Source organism: Erpetoichthys calabaricus, chromosome 12 (assembly GCF_900747795.2).
Source record: "Erpetoichthys calabaricus chromosome 12, fErpCal1.3, whole genome shotgun sequence".
NCBI lineage: Eukaryota > Metazoa > Chordata > Cladistia > Polypteriformes > Polypteridae > Erpetoichthys > Erpetoichthys calabaricus.
This window is the reverse complement of record NC_041405.2, coordinates 72,347,699-72,370,236: the sequence shown is the minus strand read 5'-3', so window position 1 is coordinate 72,370,236 and position 22,538 is coordinate 72,347,699. Positions and strand designations below refer to the sequence as shown.

General features: G+C 37.1%; 1 protein-coding gene across 1 annotated transcript in view; it reads left to right on the top strand.

The window, feature by feature from the left end:
• Positions 1 to 451: 451 nt before the first annotated feature.
• Positions 452 to 22,538, top strand: part of il1rapl2 (interleukin 1 receptor accessory protein-like 2) — a 1,145,651-nt gene continuing 1,123,564 nt past the window's right edge. The window contains exon 1 of the mRNA XM_051935188.1: positions 452 to 1,656. The gene's annotated coding sequence lies outside the window, so the exon portion shown is untranslated. The remainder of the gene's footprint in view (positions 1,657 to 22,538) is intronic.

Here is a 22,538-nt window from a genome sequence, read left to right as displayed (position 1 = left end):
TATAGTAATTAAATACAAAAAGATTTTTTAAGCCTTTCTTATCTGCATGCCCCCATCAGGCTGTTGTGGGCTCCTGCTATGCCAAAGCATCGCTGTTTTTGGGGTAGGCTCATTCTCTCGACGTTCCTGTACTGGGAAAGGTTGTGATCCACTGTTAATGCTGTATTATGCTGTTTTATCGGATTACCACAATTCAGACAGACTGGTATCCTTTTTATTATGAAAAAAATCACTGATTAATGTCTTAAAACAAACACATAGAACAAGTAATTGCAATTGGGAATATTTGAATGGAAATTATTCCAAAGCCTTCTACCTGCAGATGAGGGTGTTAGAGTTGACACACAATAGACGGGTAAAGAGATCGGTACACTTAACCCTTCCGCGATTGTCTTGACTTCGCTTTTGATGTGCAGAGTGCTCCTGAACTTTTGGACGCAGCCTCGGCATAAACACCCCCAGTTTCAGTCTTTGTTCGATTCTACAGTTCGTTGCATCATCGATGTTTCTATAGTTTTAATTCGTATGTAGCATTTGCCTTTTTCGCCACATTCATGCCTGCATTCACTATTGAAAGAGCGCTTTAAAATGCCGATTAACTTCCATGCCCGCCTTATTCTGAGAAATTGAAACAGTTCTGCTAAATAGCAGCTAGTATGCTTCTATTTAACCACAAGGCGGCGTTAGATATTGTTATGGAAGAAGATGTTCTTTTCATGCCACTGTATGTAAGGTCTAATGCTCATTCTAAAAGTAAAAAATAAAACACGCTTTGGCCATGAGAGTGCTTGGCATCGCTCTTCTCTGAAGTGCAGTCAAAAGGCAAGGTGATCTGGAATCATTTGTGAAGCACACGTCTTCTGTTTGACAGACTCGTGGTGCTGAAGAACAGCGACCTTTCCCCCCCTCCTTCCTTCTTCTTCAGCTTCTGCTTACTGGATGTGCCTCGTGGACGCGAGCAATATAGCGATGTGAGGAAACTCTCTCAGCGGTGGAGATCTGGAGCGGCTTGGGGGAGGGGGGCATTTCCACATTGCAGAGCACTTCGAGGGGAAGGAGGGAGGGAGGTGTGTGCTTGTGTGTGTGAGAGTGGGTTATGTCTCAGCGTGCATGTGTGTGTGAAGGGGGAGACTTATTACCCCATGCAGTTATACAGGTTCGACGTGAGGGGGGTAAAGAGAGAGGCAGAAGAGGCGCCGGGAGGGAGACAAAACTCGGAGGCACGCTGCTGCCCGAAGCTTTTCTGATCACACGATTCCAAGTTGGTTGTACATCCAAAATTATGAACTAAGTGGATCTTCGAGAAAGAGAGGATATATTAGGAGCAAGCAAAGCCGTGAGAAAAAAAGTGAAACCTAGTTAAATGCATTTTAAACGGAGCTGCTTGAGACTATTGCTGGAATTCAACTTAAACCCAAGGAAATACTTCTACGGAAATGTACATTAAAATCGCACACTTCTGTGAATTACTGTAGAACTACATGATGTCTTGCAGCTGGCTGTCCACTTGTGGCCAGGTGCTGTAAGAAGAAAGATGCCTATAAATTCCATTACATTATTCTGCAATGAAATATAATCACAATATGTACTGACCTATGGAAATATTTCGATGAAATCAACAAGCTCAGCCCGAACAGTAAAACTAGAGGGAATCGGGTAAGTTTAATGCCACATCTTTATATTTCTCTGTTTGCAATCAAGCTTTTGTATTAAAAAGACGGGGAGAAAGGGTCTTCTTGGTGTCTTTATTTTCATTTGGTTTGACGGCTTATTGCTTCATGCTGAAAATAAAATATTTCCGTACTTATAAACTAAAATCTTTGTTAAGGGAAAATTATATGCTGAACGACTGCTAACTAGAATCAAGTCCTCAAGTCAGCGGGTGCTTTAATGCTAGCTGCTGGGGAAATTAAAGGCAACGCTTTAATATTTAAGTTTCGGAAATCAAGCGTCTTAAGTCATTGTATTAACAATAATTTCGTCTTATGAATAAAACAGTCACCTTTTCAATAACGTGTGGGCAGGCATTTTTTAATTCCAGAGCTTTGTAGTTAAGATAACAGAAAGCGCTCTTTGAGTCTGCGAGTGTGAATTGAGCGAGCAGTGGATGAACACAAACACGCAAAGACACTTGAGGGATTTTTAGAGGCTCGCCCGGAGAAAAGTGAATTAGTTTGGAAAGGAGTGACACTTTGCAGTAATGACAAGATATTGCGATTAGACACTGTTTGAATGACAGATGGATGCTGAGCGGGATTTAGCATACCCTTGTTCAAAAATTATGTGCAAAAATGGAAGGTAAAAAAAAAAAAAACTGGGAAGGGCCAAGGTGTTGGATATATTGATGCGGAGAAGTCTGAGCGCGTCTCTGCACAGTCCTGAATAGTATGGCTGCTAAGGTTTCGTTGGATATTACAAAGTCCCCTGATATTACATAAGTAATCTGTACTAAATTAGTTTCAAATCTGTTCTATTTCTTTATCTGGCGACTATACACGTGGACAAAAAAGTTTAAGCTATAGATGTATTGTAATCCACCATCACAAATAAACTTCAAATATGTTACACTCTAGGAAACCTAGGACTCGATCTGAGTAAGATAACTGATATTACTTATCCAATTATATATCTGTTGATATACCGCATAACACATATTATATCGCATGAAAGCATTTTAAGTTAATTTCTGCCTACATAAAACTAGACTTGAAATGTAGACTTCAAATGCTTGCAAGGTATAACAACATAGTCTGTAATACTTTTTGCTAAACCACAAGTTGACTATCTATCTATCTATCTATCTATCTATCTATCTATCTATCTATCTATCTATCTATCTATCTATCTATCTATCTATCTATCTATCTATCTATCTATCTATCTATCTATAGAGTAGGAAATTAAGTTCTAAATTACAATATTCCCCCAATATACAATATTTTTCTTAAGATGAGGCTCAAATGTTAATATGTACCCATTGGACAAAATTATTTCTCATTTACATATGTGTCTTTAATGAATGTTACCATTGGATAAACCTTTGGACAACGTTGCAGTGCTTTAATGTTTGATATTTATATTCATTAAATCCTTTAGAAAAGTTTTCAGAAGTTTTACCTACTACTGTAATAATCTGATTAGTATGTTTTATAATAAACTAATCCAATGATATACATCTACAAAGTATATGTAAAACCCTTTAGGTAACAAACGCACACATGTGAATGTATTTATTTATTTATTTGTAATAACAATGTATAATTATTCTTTGTTGTGTTTCTATTTATTTTAAAATAAGTGTTCAAAAACTTTTCAAACTTGTTAAATTTGTATTACTAAAATACTACTAAAATTAGCCCTAAACAGAAAAATGAAAAGTTATTATCTGTCTATCTGTGTGTGTTAGTTTGTGTGTAAAGAGAAATAAGGATACATTTGAAAATGATTGCACAATTATGCAGCCAAAGTTGTAAATCTTCCATATTTTTTATGTGATAATATATAGAGTAATACTGAAGTTGCTTGCCAGAATAACAAGGATATTATTTACATGAAGATCTTATATGAAATATTACTTTCATTTGAAATTGTATCATACTGGTTTACATTAATATACATTTTTAAATTTTAGCTTTTGGTTAGAAGCCACAATGGCTACAACTAATTTGTATCACAATAAATAGCCTATCCTGTTTTTAGATATTTTAAGAAGTCAAGTAGAAAAACCAAAACTTTATAAGTGAATTTATAGCATTTTAAAGTGTGACATTTTAATGTTGAAAGTCTAGTAAAATCCCTACCAGTCCAAGAAAGCAGCTTTGCTTTATCCTGTCTCCTTGAAGCAATAAACCATGGGCGGTAAGTTACATTTACAGTGTGTTAAAGGGAACACCGGTAACACATTTAAAAGAAACATGCCTCCACTTAGCCCAGAGCTGATTTAGTTTTCAGACAGAATCAGAATGCAAAATAGTTTTTATCACAATTTCAATGTAAGAAAAAATGTAAAAGCTAAAAAGAAGAATAATAAACATTCTTCAACTGATACCATTTCTGAACCCAAGCAAAACAGGCATTTTCAATATTTGAAATTTTATTTTTTTTGGCATTTTAACATTTATGTATTTAGCTTTACTATTCTGAACTGGTTAGATAAGAAATTGACCATTCTGAAGTACAAGTAAACAATACACTTTGCTAATGTAACTCCTGTTTATAATGCTGTCTGTTTTAAGAGATACTACAAAAAGATGCAGAAAATATGCAAGAATTACAAAAAAGACCATTAAGACATCATGAACAGTAGAGAGTCTGAAAGCAAGAAACACATCCTGCATTGGCAATGTAATGACATTTTATTTTAATATAGTATGACGTGAAGGCAACAAAATTTAAGCAGATAGAATAAAGCAGACACAGAGGAAATCTAAATCATTAGTGTACTAAGATATAAAAAATAAAAGGTAAACATAAATGAATGGCTTACTGCATCTCGTAAATTATGGTGTTAGCAGTCAAAGGCTTTGCAGCTTCTAGTCACTGAGAATCACTTCTGTTTGATCATCAAGCCCAACACTTTCCCATGGATACTCTGGTTTTCAGTCACTAGTATTATTATTACAACAATAAACAGAAGACATACACATGAGAACCTACATCTCAAAGACATGCAGTCTTAATGAGCGGGTAGCTAGCCTGTTTTCCCTTTCCTTTCCCTGTTTCTCACCTCCAGATTCTGTCTTTGTCACACTCTGTTTGGCCTTCTTCCTCATCATCCTGGCATCATCCTTGCACAACTCTGGTGATGGTGACCACTTAAAGGACAGTAGGGTTTTACATTAAGGCTATCTAGAGTACCTTCTGTGGTTGTGGACATCCTCTTGAAGTGTGGGACTTTCAGACTTGCTCCTGTTATTCTGGTAATTCAACGTTTTAGCAAACAGTTAAAGGGTCAGGCTTCTGGATTGCTGCTGTACTTGTAGATCTTGACAGCAAACAGCAAGGACCTGCTTTTTCTCTCTGGGGATTATTTACAACCACTGAGTGGCTAGGGAGACAAATCTAATATTTTTTATTCACAGGGCCTGTGTCTCTGTTCAAGCAGCACTGGGTTGAAGGTGGTAGTCAGTCTCTGGATGGGGTGCCATTAAGTGCTCAACTGGAAGAATCCTAAAACACACTGCACAAATTGAGCCAATGTAGATTTGTCAATTAGGTCGAATTTTGGGTTATGGGAGAAAAACCTGAAATACCTAAAGGAAAGTGCACATAAACACAGGGAATATTTGGTAGCCCTTTATTTTAGGTACTGTAAAAATGCATCTATTACCCATATACTCTTAGGCAATAAGACTTTAACAAAGGTTAAGCATCAGTAATTAGATTATTCATCTCTGTGCAGTGTGGCATTTCATATGCTGGTAAAAAGACTTATGAATATGAAGGATTCACAGGTCACATAATGAAGCATGCAATATCAAGAGATATATGTCTCACTTAAGCCACTTCAGACTGTTACAAAGTAAAGTTATTATAGTAGGCCATATTGTGCCAATGAATGACAACTTTGCTTTATAAGCGTATTATGACCAAAAGAAGCCTTTGTTAAGGTCTTGCTACATAAGTTTAAATGTACAGGATGTGCATTTTTGCAGTACCTGAACTAAATTGTTGCCAAAAATGTTAACTCCATTCCTTTGTAGAGAAGTGGCAGCATCGCTCACCAGCCTTGGTGATGCAGTCTTACCTTTCCAGAGACAGAACAATGCTTCATTCATTGAACTGTGCTTCTTGTATTTTCAACTGTGGGAGACTAACTACCATTTATCCTTTGAGACCACATTCTGGGGTCTTGATTCATGTTTTCATCTTTTTCTCTCTTTTTTTGACAAGGGACAATACTAATATTCACCAGAATATCTGCCTCCACCTATTAAAAACTGATTGATTGGATATATGTTTGATCACATTATGTAAGTGGTATGGGTGACTCTTATTTTAGACATTTTAAATTGATTTTCTTAAATGCATTTGTATTAAAGAACAATCATTGGAATTCATAATGTTATGGGTGTGCATCAAATTAACATAATTTTGGATAGAAATCTTTGAAAGCCTATCATAGAGCATGTCACAAATGTTGTGGTGTTACAATCCCTACTAACCCATTAACAGCTGTATTCAGTGTACTCCCAGATGGGCTTAAAGTGGAGAAGGACAAATATATCGTAATTGCCTTTACCTCAGCCTTATCTTGCTCAACTGGAAGAATCCCAACCCACCACCTTTAAGTCAGTGGGTAACTGATGTTCTATACTATTTGGAATTGGAAAAAATCAAATTCTCACTCAGATGATCTGTTCAAAACTTTTTAAAAATATGGCAGGATCTAAATCAATAGCATTTTAGAATAATCTTCCATACTGGGGAAAAGGATACTCTTCCTTCCTTGCTGCTTCCAAGATTTTCTTTATTGGCTGGTTGTCCTCTCTTTCTTTCTTGTGGTTGGGGTTGAATTTTGGTTTTGTTAAGTTTGATTGGTTGTAAAGATTGTTATTTGTTTCTAAATTAAAATTTAATAAAAATTACACTGTAAAAAAATTCTAAATGTAAAATACAACCATTTACCAAGTCAGAAGCAATTAATAAACAAATATAGGGCAGAACAGAATTTGTTTTGGTTTAAAAGAAAAATACAAAAAAAAATGTCATAATCTGTTGCCAGGTAATTCATTAACTTTCAAAAAAGTTTAACAAAAGTAGATTGTATTATTCTTTTAGTAGTAATAGTTACATGTTTTATTTAGTAGATAGATAGATAGATAGATAGATAGATAGATAGATAGATAGATAGATAGATAGATAGATAGATAGATAGATAGATAGATAGATAGATAGATAGATAGATAGATAGATAGATAGATAGATAGATAGATAGATAGATACTTTATTAATCCCGATGGGAAATTCACATTCTTCAGCAGCAGCATACTGATACAATAAATAATATTAAATTAAAGAATGATAATAATACAGGTGAAAAAAACAGACAATAACTATGTATAATGTTAAATATTAACGTTTACCCCCCCTGGTGGAATTAAAGAGTCGCATAGTTTGGGGGAGGAACGATCTCCTCAATCTGTCTGTGGAGCAGGACAGTGACAGCAGTCTGTCGCTGAAGCTGCTCTTCTGTCTGGAGATGACATTATTTAGTGGATGCAGTGGATTCTCCATAATTGATAGGAGCCTGCTGAGCGCCCTTCGCTCTGCCACAGATGTTAAACTGTCCAGCTCCATGCCAACAATAGAGCCTGCCTTCCTCACCAGTTTGTCCAGGCGTGAGGCGTCTTTCCTCTTAATGCTGCCTCCCCAGCACACCACTGCGTAGAAGAGGGCGCTCGCCACAACTGTTTGATAGAACATCTGCAGCATCTTATTGCAGATGTTGAAGGAAGCCAGCCTTCTAAGGAAGTATAACCGGCTTTGTCCTTTCTTGCACAGCGCATCAGTATTGGCAGTCCAGTCTAATTTATCATCCAGCTGCACTCCCAGATATTTATAGGTCTGCACCATCTGCACACAGTCACCTTTGATGATCACTGGGTCTATGAGGGGTCTGGGCCTCCTAAAATCCACCACCAGCTCCTTGGTTTTGCTGGTGTTCAGGTGTAGGTGGTTTGAGTCGGACCATTTAACAAAGTCATTGATTAGGTCCCTATACTCCTCCTCCAGCCCATTCCTGATACAGCCCACGATAGCAGTGTCATCAGCGAACTTTTGCCCATGGCAGGACTCCGAGTTGTATTGGAAGTCCGATGTATATAGGCTGAACAGGACCGGAGAAAGTACAGTCCCTTGTGGCGCTCCTGTGTTGCTGACCACAATGTCAGATGTGCAGTTCCCAAGACGCACATACTGAGGTCTGCCTTTAAGATAGTCCACGATCCATGCCACTAGGTATGAATCTAATCCCATCTCTGTCAGCTTGTCCCTAAGGAGCAGAGGTTGGATTGTGTTGAAGGCGTAGTTGTCTCTTCTGATCAGGATTTCAATTAAATTTGATAAATAACTTAGCAAGCCGAATTAATGAAAGGCAGCTTTATAACTGTACTAAACCCAATAACAACATCAATTAAAGTTTATTTCCTAAAGTGATTTTTCATCTCAAGAAAAGTGCTGAAAATCTTGTTGACCTAGGAGAAATGGATAAAATTAATTTAATTGATAGATTTGTGAAGTTGATTTTATAATCCATTATCCAAGCTTGTGGGTCAGAATTGAGCAATAGCCTATCCCATCAACACTAGTGCAAGTTAGGAACCAACACTAAATGAATTGCTAGTCCATCACAGGATACTCTCACACATCTAAACTCACACACACAGAGCCAAGTTAGAGTTACAAAGTGACATAACATGAACATCTTTCAGATGTTAGAGAAAGCTGGTGTCGCATGGAAATGGGATAATGTGCAAGGTGCACTTTGACAGTCACTGGGCAGGAAATCAATCCAAGGTTGCTGAAGTTGTGAGATAAGACTGTTAACCAGTATCCCAATTTGTTGTTCGGTTTCACAGAATGTTAAGCTTAAAATGACCAAAAAACAAGTAACATAGCAATTATCAACTTGTTTAACCAAAACTACAGCAGCATATGAAGAATAGCTGTGGAGAAAGTGGTGCTGTAGAAAGGACAAATGCACAATCACAGAAAGAACTTTTCATTGCAGAGCCATAATTGGCATTCAATTCACAGGTTAATTTTAGCCCCAGCACCACTTAAGGGGATACCTTATGAAATAAAAAAAATTCATAATCATATAATGTTTCAGTCTGTTTAGGGTTATGGTTGGTCAGAGACTATCCTGGCAGCCTTGGGTGCAAGGGCAGGAACTAACTCTGGATCAGGCACTAGTCCATTACAGGGGCCACACACACAATAAGGACAATTTTCTTGAAAGAATAAAGTACCCAAGAGGATATCCCCCAGAGACGCTTCACGGAGACAGCAACCAGGTGCAGGATTCAAACCAAGGATCTTTGATTTGTGAGGCAGAAATGCTAAACCACTGTGTACCCAAACTGCAAAATAGGTTAGATAAAAAAGTTAGTTTTAAACATTTACCACCATCTAACTTAGAGATTTAAATTATTTTGATTCCTATTGAAAACAGTCTGCTGTTTGACTCGGAGTAATATGTTTATGCAGCATAACATAAAATTCTCATATCTGCTTAATCCAATTCAGGGTCATAGGAGTGAGAACTTTTCCTGGCATTTTCAAGGGCAAGACAGGGACCAGTCCAGCACAAGGTTCCAGTCCATATCGGGACTTGGTAATAAGGGGCCCACTTAAACTCTCTGATTAGTCTAACCTGTTTTTCTCTGGGGATGTGGGATTTGTGAGGTAGCAGCTTAAGTCACTGCTCCACCATGCTTCCTTTTATACATATAACAATTTAAAAATATTGTACTTATCTTATTTGTTAGTTCTTCCACTGCACCTTATATTATCAAGGTAGGCTTCAGTCTGCTGCAGCCCTGAACTGGATTAAGTGGTTTTGATAATGGATGGGTTGATGGATGAACTCATCATCAAACACACACTCAATGAAAAACAAGATAAGAAATAAGATGATTATCCAACCACGTACACTATTTGAAAGATTTCACTTCATATTTTTCTATTAGAGGAAAAAACTCAGAATTGAATGTTGTAATAGCTTAAACATTGGGCTCAATGGATTTATTCATATGAATATTGTAAGCAGGCATTTATAATTAACTTTTACAAGTGAAAATCCAGTTTTGAAGCATACTCCTAGGATAGCAGTACAAAATAACTGAAATCCACTGGGACAAGTTACTTAGCATTTAAATGATCTGAGAAGCATAAAAGGCCAGGCAGAAAAATAAATATTTGGAAGGCAGAGCAGTCCTTCATGTTACTGTCTTCTAAATGTGTGCTTCTGTGTGCAGCATCTGGCAATGGGAGTTTGAATGGTCACAGACACTCAGCATCTACAGACGCTGCCAAATGTGATTAGAAAGAGTAATATAAATGTAAGTGTAAAATTTTCTGCATGCAGGATGGAATTGTTAGCAGAGGCATGTCAGCTTGGTAGATGCTGATGTGTATATTAATGGAAGAATTGTTTTAACAGTTAAGAATATAAATTCATTTTTTTATTGCTAAATGAATCATGCCTCCTTCATATCAAATCTCACACTATCTGTATTTAATAAATGGAAAAATTAACTAGCTTGTACCAAAGAGAGAGTGAAGGGCCTCTTTATATAGTCAGTGTCTTACCTTAGAAAATAAAAAGAAGGCAGCTGGTAGGGGGCTGAAACATTTTGTTTGACTGAGTCATATTAAATTTCATGGCCTCTTTTAAAAAAGAACTACAGCCATTCCTAAAAACCCAAGAAGGTGAAGAAGACTACCATTTTTTGCCTAAGCAGTCCATCTGTCCAATCTGCTTAATCCAGTTCATGACTGTGTAGGCCTGAGTCCATCCCAACCACATCAAAAAGTAGACACGAATAAACCTGGATGAGACACCAGTCAGTCATAAAGCAAATTCATGCACATACCTACACTCCCAGCCCAGTTCACAATAGACTTTTAGCTTTTCTCTTATAGTTTCACACTGCAAGTAAAAGCAGTCAGGATAAACTAATCTTGACAGTTAAAAAGGTTTAGTGCTGAACAAATCATTATTCCATTTATACATTATTCTTTTTCTTATATCAAAGTCAAATTTCAGTGACTTGTTAGTTAAATATAGTGTACCCCATGTTCAATTCAACACATCCACCCATTTACTGAGCTCACATTTTTAATGTTATGGCTATGAGACCAGGAGCATGAATCAGCATATTGGGCACAAAGCAGAAATCAACCTTAGATAGTTGTCAAGGAATTTGACAAACACATATTTGACATACAGGGTAACAGCTGGAGTATTATTGAAATCTTTCTTCACTGACAAAGGGAGAATTTGTACTCTCCAAACCCAGAGGAAAAAAATAAAAACCACACCGACACAAAGAGAATGAACAAATACAACACAAACAGTGACAGCTGGGATTCAGACGTAAGCTACTTTGTCGTTATGGAAGATGCTGCAGGTATTTAAGTACCTGGGAGTACACATTAGCTCAAATTTGAAACTGGTGGAAAACATTAACAAGAATGACAAATCAACTGTATTTCATGAGGTGATATGAGCAGAACATTTCTGCATGTGTTCCGTCAGCCTGTCGTTGCATGTGGCCTCATTTATGCTGGGGTGAGCTGGAGAAGCAGCCAGAGAACAGGAGTTAATGAGTAAGCCTGGTCCTAGTCTGGCATTACCTTGGGCTCTCTGGAGGCTGTAGTATAGAGAAAGATGTCAACCAAACTGCTGGCTATCATAAACAATGCCTTCTGCATGACACTCTGGTCAACCTGTAGGGCACCTTTACCTAACTCTACCAAAGTCCTGTAGGGAACTCTTCTTGTGGTCTTTCTTATTAGGTGTTATAATATATCCTCCAGGTATTTTTAGTTTTTTCCTCCTATTTTAACATATTTTTAATAAATTATATATATATATATATATATATATATATATATATATATATATATATATATATATATATATGTGTGTATGTGTGTGTGTGTGTGTGTGTGTATATATATATATTTGTGTATACAGTATATATGTATGTATATGTGTATATACTGTATGTATATATATATATGTATGTATATGTGTATATATATATATATGCATGTATATGTGCATATATGTATATATATGTATGTATGTGTATATATGTATATATATATATGTATATGTGTATATATATATGAACGTATATGTGTATATATATGTATATATATGTATGTATATATATGTATATGTGTATATATGTATGTATATGTACGTATAACATCCACTCTTGCTGTCAAAACAGTGAAATGTCTGCAGTTGTGCTCAGTGAAACAAGTTCACCTTGCTGAACGACACAGGACAAGGTGGAGTCAACCTTTGCCCAATGGGGTGGGCTGTTTCGTGGCCTTGGAACCCCTGCAGATTTTTTTTTCTCCAACCCTCTGAAGGTTTTTTTTTTTTTCTCCTGTCCTTCTGGCCATTGGGCCCTATTTTATTCTTTGTTACTTATTATTACCTAATCTTATTTATATATATATATATTGTGAAAGGGTATGGCCCGGACATAGGCAGGCAGACACGTTTTCAGCCATCACCACACATTTATTCACAGTCTCTAATATATACAGTCACTAAGTGCACCACCACCAAACCCCCACAGTCTCCCAAAGTCCAGGCTTTACTTAGCCACCTCTCTTTGTCCCGGATTCTTCCCCAGCCATCTCTCTCTCTCTTTTCACACACACATGTCAGGCCTCTCCTCACCGCCTCCTCTCCCGACCTCGTCCACCTCCTCACCCGACTCCAGCCTTGATTGAAGGGAGGCGGCCCCTTAAATAGGCAGGCGGCTGATGACCACACCCGGCCACCTGCCACAATATATATATATAGATATATATATATATATATATATATATATATATATATATATATATATATATATATATATATATTTATAAACTTTTCTTTCTTCATCTTGTAAAGCACTTTGAGCTACGCCATTTGAATTAAAACGTGCTATATAAATAAATGTTGTTGTTGTTGAGTCAGATGCAGGTGGGGTTAGATAACAGAGTATTACCATATAAGAAAGGTATACAGTAGTAATAATATTATTTATTTATTAATCACCATACAAGGTAAGTACCTTCTCTACTGTACCAGAATATAGGTGTAAGCCTTGTTATAAGGTAACAGCCTGGATTCTGCTCCTCCCTTATACTGACCATTTCTCTGGGGCTCCAGAGCATTTTGTGCAAACCTTAGTCATGGTAGATCACTTCTCCTATACCCTGAAATCGAAGCATGTATGTGACATGATATTCATGTTCATAAAAGTTTAAAATAAAAGTAAGTTAAATTATATAGAAATGTATGAAAGATGACTCAGTGATGCTTTATGTTCCAGTGATCAAACTAGTACTCAGTATTTCCTTTACACTAAAAACAACCTCACAGCTGCATTGTCTAGAGCAGCATTTCCCAAACTGTAGGCCATTAGTGAGTACAGTGGCATTGCAGGTGGGTCATGGCCGACCCCGGGCAAACCTCCCCCACCACTCAGATGATTGCGCTGATTCACAATAGTAGCATTGTTGGTGAACTACAGATACTCCAGGATGGCACTGACAATCATACTGAATTCACCAATAGATAGATAGATAGATAGATAGATAGATAGATAGATAGATAGATAGATAGATAGATAGATAGATAGATAGATAGATAGATAGATAGATAGATAGATAGATAGATAGATAGATAGATAGATAGATAGATAGATAGATAGATAGATAGATAGATAAGGACAAGTAATGCCAAATGCACTTGATTCATTTAATGCTCTGGTGATTACACAGAGCATTAGATGAATCAAGCTTTTGTGATTGCACTCGATTCACTGAGGGGGACCACCCCATTCCATCAGCACAAACAATCGTGCTTATTTCACAGAGGTTTTCAAACATTCTGGCATATGAAAAATTGGGTCGTAACACCCCAAAGTTTGAGAAACACTGATCTAAAGATCATGATGATTCAGTATTTCCCCGACACTGTAATTCATCGGCAAAGTGCCACAATAATCTGCTATATATCATGCTCAAATGCAGCCCTCTATTTTATCTCGAGAATTCAGCACAGATTTTAAATCTCCAGTGGTACTTCTTTGAAAAAATTTGTGCTTAAGAAGTTTTAACTACAATTAGCCACAGACCCTCCACATGCAACAACAAGTAACAATAGTCCATGAATCTTTTCATTGCTTGAGCTGGAATCTAATGTCTTTGAAAGCAGTTTCAGACATATGACATTGTGAAATGATATTAAAAATATATTTTATGTACATATGGTTAGCATATTTTATGCTAACCAACTCTCCAAATGCATCTGAATGTTGTGCCATGCATGCATTGTTTAACTTGTTGGATATGGTGTAGAGGTGTGTGGATTAATCCTAATTTTGATGTGCCCCAAGCATGAAGCAGACATGTCTAGTCATCATAATGTAAAGTTGAAGATGCAGATTAAGAGGCAAACACAAAGCCCATCAGCCTACAAGAGCTGTCTCTAAGACTTTGGAGTGGAACAGCCAACACATGGCCCAAGAGACCATAATTGCATACAATACTTTGATACTGAAGAATCAATCTTTTTGATACTTTTAAATATCAGGCACTTATGATTAAATAATAAGATTAATTTGAAATTTAGTTACATTTTTTTTTTGACACAGGCTGATTTTTTTCATTTTAAACAAAATCTTTAAAGTACCATTCATTCAAGGTGAAATGATCCTTGGCAAACCACTGTACACAGCTTTGTAATAATTGTATTTGATGTTTGTTTCATGTGGTTGATCTCTTGCTTTTGTATGTGCTCTTTGATTTGGAGTGTATGGCTTTTGGTTAGCTTGTGGAATGTACTTGACATTTCAGGCCCGGGTGCATGCGCAGCAGCTCTTGCAGTGCAAATGATAAGTTGGTCTGTAAAATGTACTTCACGTTCTAGATGTTCTGAAAGGATCAGACTTGACACACTTAAAAAGGTTTGGGGCAACCACCCATATATTATCCCTGGTTGCAATGGGATGCAATGGGCACTTCTGTTTTGTAGACAGAAGTGTCTCTGTTGGAGTCTAGACATGAATTGTTTGAGGTTTGGGAAGATGGCGGTTTTAACTGATAAGACCAGAAGTGATTTTCTTCTGATATCATCATAGGCGCCGGAGCTGGAAGTGAGGTCAGCCTGGGCACTGGAACCGGAAGTAACGTCAACCTAGGTGCCAGAGCCTGAAGTGACATCTTCAGCGATGAGTCAGACAGGTTTTCCCATGGCTGGTCTGCAGCGATAACAGGAGAAGGTTTAGTGCACATGGCCACCCCCTGGCCTGGCATGGAATTACCTTCGCTTGGTCCATACAACGTCCTCCTACTCACATGTGCATGACAGCGTGCATGGCTGCTAGTTTCCTTACAGTGATGGTGTGCTGCAGCACCTTCCACTTGTTGGGGTGCCCCACATAACCAATTCATTGGTTGTATTACACACATCATGACATAAGCTCTCAATTGACACCAAGGTCAAGCTGCAAGGCCCAGGAGTGTGCAAGTTTTTGCAAGGCAGACACACAGTCCTTAGAATTGTATATATATAGATGGGTGTCTGCATTTATATAAATACATTTGTGCATATATACAGACGTGCTGTGTTATCAAGCATACCCATGAATAAGTGAGTTGGTCTCCTATTTACCTCTGAATAAACTTAATTAGATGGGACATACAGTAAACCTGGAAAAGCGATAAAACTAAGGTATAGGAATGCTAGTCTATCACGACTTGGATGAGCCCCACAGTTGAAGATGTCAACTCTGAATTGTTCATATCATCTCATGTCAAAGATGCCCAGTTAAACTAAGACCATCTGATTGGTAGGCCTCTCAGTAGATGTTACCTTTCATCTTGTAAAGTTGTGTACAGGGCATAACATCACCATGAGCTGTAAGTATGAAGAGGTATACACTAAAAATAATCTGAAAAGTTCATTATGGTTGCAAAGATTTCGCATTTTATGCATTTATTTTTGTAACGAGATGGCAAAACTTAGTATGGTCACGATGAGTAAATAGTGTAAAATATACAGTTAGGTCTATAAATATATGGAGAGTGACAAAATTTTCATTTTGCTCTATACATCACCACAATGGATTTGAAACAAAGCAATCAAGATGTGATTGAAATATAGTCTTTCAGCTTTAATTCAAGAGGTTTAACAAAAATATTGTATGAGCTGTTTAGAAAAGACAGACACATTTATACATAGTCCCCCTATTTTCAGGGGCTCAAAACTTTTTGGACAAAAAAACATAATCATAAATACTGTATAATAATCATTTTCAATACTTGGTTGAAAATCCTTTACAATCAATGACTGCCTGAGGTCTGGAACCCAAGCCCATCTGAAAGTGCTGGGTTTCCACCCTAGTGTTGCTTTGCCAGGCCTCTTCTTTGCTTTAAACAGCCTTTGGTTTGCTTTCACAATATGTTTTAACACTTTGTCCATCTGTACTATGAAGCATTGTCCTATCAGTTTTGCGGCATTTATCTGAATCCGAGCAGACTATACTGTATAGCCCTGTGCACTTTAGAAATCATCCTGCTACTTCTGCCAGCTGTCATATCACCAATAAACACTATTGACTGACCTCTATTAGCAGCCATGCATGATCATGCCATAAAACTGCGTCTGCCATGTTTCACAGATGATGTGGTATTCATCGGATTATGAGCCATTTCTTCTCTTCTCCACACTCTTCTCTTTCCATCATTCTGGTACATATTTATCTTAGTTTCCTTTGTCCAAAAAATGTTAAAGAACAGGAAAAGCTTTAAAAAAATATTTTCTGGAAAAGTCTAACCTGTCCTTCCTTGCTTGAGGTTATATTGCTTGATGTATTGTTTGTGTTGTTTGAGGTTTTCCAGTGGTTTGCACCTTGTGGTAAACCAGATGTCTTTACTTTCATGAAATCTTCTCTTGATTGTAGACTTTGCCAATGATTGGTCTACCTGTGTTTTTAGTTTGGCTAAATGTTGCAAAGGGGTTCTTCTTCACCAAAGACAGAATTATGCAATCATCCTGCACAGTTGTCTTCTGTGTTTTTCCAGACCTTCTGGTGTTGCTGAGTTCACCAGTGTGTTCCTTCTTTTTAAGAATTTACCAAATGGCTGATGTGACCACACCTCATTTTTCTGCTACCACTTTAACGGGTTTGTTTTATTTTCTCGGTCTAATGATGAACTGTTTTTACTTGCATGGACAGCTCTTTGGACCTCATATTGAAAGTTCACAGTGACAGCTTCCAAATGCAAATTTCACACTTGAAATCAATTCCAAACCTTTTACCTGTTTAATAAATAATGAGGAACCTGCTCACACCTGGCTATGGAACAGCTCGTCATTCAAATACCCATATACTTTTGAACCCCTGGAAATTGGGGGGTTATATGCAGACAAATTCCTGTGATTCCTAAACAGCTTATATGATGATATTGGAAAACCCCTTAAAGTAAAGCTGAAAGTCTACACTTCAATCACATAATGATTGCTTTATTTCAAATCCATTGTGGTGACATACAGAGCCAAAATTATGACAATTATGTTACTGTCCAAATATGTATGGACCTGACTGAATAAACAACTATTATAGATTTAAATCTATATGCAGGCTTTAGAGGCCAGAGTCCAACCTGGTGGCTTTGTATAGAAGTCAGCCCTGAATGGGGTATCAGTGAATTGCTGAACACACTCATTCATTCAAAATCATAGAGGTCATCATAGAGCATACTCACACTAACTCATTTGTGGCCAAGATACAAATGCCGTTTAGTTTTTGAGGTCACATTTTAAGAAACAATGTCACAATTAAAGTGAAGATATGCATATTTAACTTCACACAAATAGTGCCTGGGCAGGAATCTGATGCCTACACTGAAGAGCTATGAGCAGCCGCAGCACCACTGTGCCACTCACAATTAACAATAGCTATATAACACTGCTCAACAGTGTAAAGTTCTGCTTCTAGTATTTATCTGATCACCCTAACAAGTCATCCTGTGCCAAAACACGTTTATGCATATTGATGTATTTTTCTCATATCTAAACTAGAAGAAATGGTTACAACCTTGGCTACCATATACTTTTTTTCTAGAGGAGGGATACAACTGTTTTGTGTTTTATTGTGAAGGATTAAAGTAACCTTCAGAAATCAGCCAGCACATCTACTCCTTTTAGAACAAAGCACATGTTGCAATGAATGCTGGAAAATAAATTGCCATTTTGCCTCCAAGCAATTAAAAAAAATAAAAAATAAAAAAATAAAACATGCACAGACAACAAAGAATCATGGCACTGGGCAGATTTTCACACAATTTACAAAGGCGTGATTTTCTCAAGGCTTTATAATAATGATTTCTCATTGAACTTTGTTTACTGAATAGAAATGCAGACCTGATTGCCAATAACAGTATGGCCTCTGGGCATCTTTGTTGTTTTTTGCATTTCTGTGTACTTCTACTCTGAATATTAGCATCTGAAACTGAAGTCTGAATTATTCAAATGAATTGATAGCAGAGATGCAATTTCTGGCCTTGGGCTTCATATTTAAAAAAGAAGCAGCTCACCATAAAAGGCTGACATGATGAGTTCAGCCATAACTTCGAAGTCTTCCGATTAAATAGAATTAGCCTTTTAAATCCAGTTGGGAAAATTACTAACAATTCTAGTAATAAGGCCACACAGTTTCTAGGGCATCTCTTTCATCACATAAAAGATTTGGTACAGTTTGCCTGGTTCAGGCATATCTAATACTGGCATCTCTGATACTCAGACTGATCATGAGTAGCATTCATCCTTTCCTTGCCAATAAGATTGTGTTTGCTTTGTTGGGGTAACTCGCTTAATTATAGTGCCATTGTAACAGGTGGATTTAAGGTTCCCTAATAATTATTAACCCAAGATTTTGCAAGTTTGCAGGATGGCTTTTGCTAATAGCAATTTTCCTCATTGTTTAAAAAGATAGGATTACATCTGGCACTGAATCAAACCTCACCTATCCAGGGTATGATAATTATAAAATTGAAAGCATGCATTTCCACTCTATGTATTTATGTCTGCAAAAGAGTATGAAGTAAATTATAAAGAAACAGAGCTTGCCAAAAATAAAACGAGACAAATAAGTCCAGCCTCTCTTAGTGCATTTCATTCAAACAGCAACCAAATTCTCCAGTACTGTGGCTGGAGCATTTCATTCATCATGTTACAAAATACCATTTCCGCCGCCACCTTCTTGTTCTCTTATCACCAAGAATCTTTTTTTATAGGCAGTGGCTTTCAATGGCAAATATCATCCAAGGGCACCATACAAGTACAGACACACAATGTTCATTTTACAGAATTGTTTCACTGGTAAATGAAGTTACTTACTTTAGCTAGTGGTGAAAAGTGAACCAGCAGCTTTCTTATTTGGTGTCTATTTCCTTATCAAGCTCTCCAGTAATGAGAATGGCGAATAGACTTTAGTTGACATCCTATAATTTCCCACACCTGATCTGAGGGGTAACAGTAATAAAGAAAAGTGATCATTTGATTTAGGAATTCCCCAGAGATAACTGTCATAGTTGTTTAAACATTGTTGTTTTGGAAAAAGGCAGGAGGCAGAACCTCTATGAAAGACCATTTGTTAGGTGTCAGATTCTCTGTTATATCTTTGATTTGCCCAGCTCCCTCTAACAAGCTGCAGATGCAATGACATCCGTGCCACTGGAGGAGTTCATCTGGATTTCATGTTGGTCCATGTTGTCTCCTCCTCCAGTTACCATTAGCTTCAGTCGCGAAGCAGTACTTACTGCTGAAGATGGCCTCCTGCCTGTCCGTAAGAGTCCAAGTTGCAGAAGCTCAACACCAACCCACATGGAGTCGGTGCAGATATTGCAAACAGAATCCCACCTCTTCAAGTCCTTGTTCAAGTCTTTGTGTCATTGCCTGATCTACAAAAGACATCACCTCTCAGCAGGAGATGAAAACATTGACAAAGTTCCCAGTTTCTCGTATTTTTTTTCCAGTGGGCCATCCAGAAGCTTCCTGATGGGAGATGGAAGAGTCAAATTGTTACTTCAGCTGAAGAAGAGACAATTCAGGCGTTCCTAATATGCTGCTTTGTCAATATACGATTCAAAGCTGTCTAGGTGTAAAACAGTATCTAAGTATTTGCATACCAGGTGATTCTCCTCTGTCACACTAGTTTTCAAGCAAGTTTTGCTGACTCATCAATTTGCAGATTTTTCTACATTTTATTCTACGGATGTCACAAGAAGTGATACTTCGGTATCCAAAGTTAAGACAATGTGATGGTACCAGCTTTTATATAGTATCGGTAGTACTAAATCAAAGTTGACATTGCAAGTAGACAAATTACTCTGGAAGGCACAATAATGTGAGAAAAACCCAAGTAAAAGCTATATATGAATATGTCTTACAGTAGTGATGATACCACAACACATTTTGAAAAGAAAAAACAGCCAAAATCATGTTTGGAAATGCTTTGTGTTCAAGGCAGGAGAATTTTAGTGCACAACTGTGGGAATCGTACTTATTATTACATAAAAAATGGCTATTGTTATTGCCACTTTTTCCCAAAACAAAATTAGTTCAGAAAGACTTGTGTGCTACAGGTGTGTAATAATGTGACCAATCAGATGAGAGTAAATTGTTTAATTCGTGGTGTCATGAAATTGTAAGAGGAGACAAAATGTTGGCATGAGGAATCTGTTTTTAATACAGTGTCCTACACAGTCCCAAAAAAAGAACAGAAGCTTCACATTCATTCTCTGTTTTCATCCAAAACATCTACAGTCGTATGTTTAAGCTTCTTCCTATTTTCTACCTGGAATATACAGCTTGGTGGTATGGGGAAAACATCATATGCATCTACTGTTATGCATTTAGAGTTGTCTACAAAGTGTGAAAGGAGTTGCTTCATTTGTTAATACCAAAATAAAACGTATTTAGTGCTTCAGAGCACTATGATTATGCCAATTAGCATTGTGGGCATCACAGCATATATCATTACTAAATACGAAAATGTACATGCTAAATTTGTGCCATTTGTTTTAAAGCCAATCTAACGTTCATTCGTATTAATCACTAAAATGTAACAAACATAGGGAAAGCACATATATCCTATATTTGAAAGGTTTGCTGGTGAATTTAATGCAGTCTACCAGTTACACTACAGTTATTTTTAATAATATATTTCTGGATTTGTACACAAACTAAGCTAAAACAGTCTGATCGGTCATATAAGGTGCTCTGAAAACAGCACAACAAAAGTGTTTTATGGGAGTTCTGAAGGAATGAATTAATGTAAAACAGACAAGATTGATTTCATTGAAGAAATTAAAGTTTGGACAAAAAATTTGGAAAATGAAAACACTAGGGTCCTAATGTATAAATTGTGCATACGCCCAAAATGTTACATTTTCCCATTTCAATACTAACATTTTTATGTATAAAAACAAAACTACACAAATTTTAGTGGTATCTTCAGATCATACGTATGCAATTTCCTGCTCAGTTTTGCAAGCGTGTGGCACCTAGCATCAAAGTAGTGTTATTCTTTCTGTGTTGTTTGCCTTTCTTTTTTTAAGCTCACGTCCATGACGCGGGTTTTATAAAATTCACTGAAATTAATTGCATATCATTTAACTCACTTGATTATTATTATTCTGTAACAATATAATTGTGCGTAGAATGGCCAAACTATTCCAACTACCATGGCTGCTTTAACATTGTTAGAAGACATTGCAAATGGAAGAATTAGAAGAGAGTGCATATTTACAGATTATACCGATTTCCTGTCCCATGATGATGACTGACTTCTAAACCAATTTAGATTTTGAAGAGCTATCCTCTTGGAGCTGTGTGCTGTTAGAATACTAGGATACTTGATATCATTTTTATGATAAAATGTGTTGAAATTTGTATATTACATTTTACAGATGAATTGTTCACTTCATTTAAATGTATACTGTAAATTAAACATGTGGAGGCACGGTAGCATGGGGGAAGTACTGCTGCATTGCAGTAAGAGGGTCATGTCTGGGGTCTTCCTTGTCTGGGGTTTGTATGTTTTCCTGGTGGGTTTCCTCCATGTGCTTCAGGTTCCTTCCAAAGTCATGCAGGTCAGGGGATTTGGTGATACTAAATTGACGCTACTAGTATATGCGTGTACTCGTATTAACCTTGCGATGAGCTGCCGCCCTGTTCTTGGACTGTTTCTGCCTCACACTTGATGCTTGCAGGGACTGCTGCGACCCTGGATGGATGGATTATTGGAATAATTAAACATGTATAATGAAGATTTTTCAATGTTCCTTAAAAGTTTTGAAGAATCAGGTTTCTAAGCTTATAGCTGGTTTGACATTTATTACAGAGGCTTATGGTGTGGTGATTGGTTACGTGAAGAAAGAAAATGGAAGGACAGAAACTGGTGTTTGGTACATTTGACAAAGACTGTACTCCTGTAATAAAGAAAGCCCATCCAGATGAACATCCATTAAAATCCCAAAACACCTTGCCAAAATATCTCTAAAAAGTGATTGCTAAAGCAGCTGTACATTAAATGCATTTAATTTATGGAAGTTGTGATAAGGCTCCAAGAAGCTAGATGTACAAAGGAGTATCCTACTGGCTTAATTGAAATAATATCTAAATGTTGGGTTCATGAGCTGGTGGTTGGTGATACAGACTCAGAATTCAATGGATGTTCTTCTGAGTGGGCTTTCTTTATTGCAGCCGTACTGTCTTTGTCAAACCTACC